We start from the raw sequence: 2,679 nt of genomic DNA, 5'->3' as shown, positions 1-2,679 counted from the left end.
TTTCTCCTTTCATTCAGTGTCTTTACCTAACTCCAGCTAAGGGAAAACATTATCTGTCTGCAGAAGTGGAAATATTCTCGAGACTAAAGCCTGGAATACTAGGAGAAACACCTAAGTCAAATTTTACTTGAACTCTTGACGCAGGATTCGTTAGCAAGCCTAGGCAAGCCCATGTGTTACAAAAGTGAGCTGCCTCTTCCGTTTTCTGACTGTAATCTTGGCAGAAACAGAGAGCCAGTCTTTCTTCTGCAGTACAGGTTGGTGGGTTCCTGTTAACTAGCTATGGGATAACAGCAAGAAGGGAGCCCCCTTACCAGAAATTAGGAATGCCACAGTTGCTCTGGCTAATAGAGCAGAAATATACAAAGGGGTGGCTTCTACAGAGAGATCTAATTTTTCACAATTGAGGAAAAAAGAAAGCTGATTCTGGGCATGGATTGTCGGGGAAGACTTCCTTGCTATCTCTTGGTTTTTAGGGAAATGTCTTGTTTTTTCTGGCATGACATCCTGGATCCTCAGATATCTCATGTCCCTGGCATTTCTCATCCCCTTTCGGTTTGGAGGACAGTTGCATATTGGTTTAGTTGTCTCTTATCAACTCACACAGGATGGACAGGCAGGAGATGCGTTCAACTCTACACCTGACTTACTTTTCTAAGAAAGAAAACCTGTGTCAAGATGTGTTTTAACGATGAATATGGGGTGATGAATGACAAATCATATTTTAGAGCACATAATTCAGTTCATGTAGGGTGTGTGTTATTACATGTAGGTGTGAGCTAGACAGACTTCATTCAACGTTAATGGAATGCAAGGGTCCTCTGAATTCTACTAAGAATAAAAAATTCCCCCAAAATTGCCCCCATAAAACCTTACATTCTTGTTGCCCCAATTTTAATATCACCAGTAACAGAATCTCGTGCTCATATTCAATAAGCCAATTATTACTCAAGATATTTTACTTCTATTGCATAGGAGACAATGAATCTTACAAGAAGTTGGCTTCTTGACATCAAACACAAGGGTGCGGGAGCACATTACTCAGACATGTCCATGATATCAAATGGGGTATTTACCTAAACTGGTGTCAATGGGGGGCCTTGAGAGGATTAAGAGTGAAGGGGTGGAGTCTGGTCTGTTCGTGGGGTCGTAACAAATGAGTGATCTGTGTATGCATGGATTTCTCCTGAGAATTCTGGGAATACCTGGATTTTCCAGCTTGGAGGCAGAAGACACACACACACTCTCTGTCTGCTCACTTCCTGGAAGATATCCCTGAGGACAAGACATATAGTACTACACTGATAGACCCCGTGCCCTGGGAACTGGAGAAGATACATGGAGACCCCTGCCAGCGCTGACGTGCTTCCAATGCCACTGGATTCAAAGACTGTCTACCCACTGGCCTGTGATTGTCCTGCATTCTGTGTCATTGCATGTGCTCCATGAGTCTGAAAAGGACATTATGGGCTAACATTGGACTTAAGGGCTTGGACTGGACAGGGTAGGGTTGCATTCTGAATTTACAATTACCCTCTATATAAAACTCTTTTATACAAATATGAGTTTCTGTGGATTGGTTTCTCTAGTCTACCCAGACTAACAAATCAAATGAACCAAAGGCTCCCTCTGTGCATGGTTTCAAGAGGACTGGAAAAAGAACACTACACATCATCTAGTCCAGCTCCAGTTGTTCAGATTGTAAGCTCTAATGCTGTCCGCTGAACACCATTTTGTTTGGGAATATGATCGATTCATTGATAGTACCGTGAATTTACCCAATGCTAGAAAATAGAAAAGACTGTCAAGAAAAGTAGAAAAGTATGAGACAGTGTTTGAGGACCAAATTCATGATTTGGTTTGATTAATCCTGTTGTGCTGTAAGACTGGCCACCATGTACACAATGTACACCATGTAGACATGTACACAGAACAAGCAAGGCAGCCGCACACTAGTCCGATGATCAAAGAGCGAGAGACAAGAAAGGCGAGGCTCACCAAGCCATTTATCTCACCACCCTTCAGTTAATCCCACTTGTGTTTTTCGGCCAGGCTGGCACAATAAGCTATCTCAGTATGGGACAGTGTTTGAAGACCAAATACATGGCTTGGTTTGATTCATCCTGTTGTGCTGTAAGACTGGCCACCATGTACACAACCCCATTTGGAAACAGGGAAAACGAACAATTCTCCTTCAGAAAGGAAGCACTGGACTGAATGTCTTCAAAGTACACTATGTATAGCACCTATCTGGCCTTTTGAGTTGCCATTGATTGAGCACTCTCCAATCAAGAATTGTGAACCAAAATCCAATGATACCTTCATCAACTAGCTTGGATAGGCTTGGGCTACTTCTTCTCATTGTAGTGCATATGCCTGATGCTCATAGGAGCCACTACTCCTTGGTTCCTAGATCTGCCATGTGCTAAGCCTCCTTGTCCAGCGAGAAAGAGTCTTGGTTACTTTCTCAGTTGGTTTCTTTATATCTCACACAAATGAAATTAGGCACCCCCAATATTAACATGGATCCATTCAATTACCAAGGAAATCCTGCTCACAAGGAGCATTATAGCCACAGGGAGAGTGGGAGGCTTGAGAGGACTTATTATTGGAGTAAGAAGGTAGCATGATCCGGGGACAGGAGTTAGTCCATAGTAGGAGGTTTACTAGGAGCTGTGG

Source organism: Echinops telfairi, unplaced genomic scaffold, assembly GCF_000313985.2.
Source record: "Echinops telfairi isolate 266 unplaced genomic scaffold, ASM31398v2 ScPeMD7_53;HRSCAF=182, whole genome shotgun sequence".
NCBI lineage: Eukaryota > Metazoa > Chordata > Mammalia > Afrosoricida > Tenrecidae > Echinops > Echinops telfairi.
The sequence above is the reverse complement of the archived record's forward strand: the minus strand, read 5'-3'. Positions refer to the sequence as shown.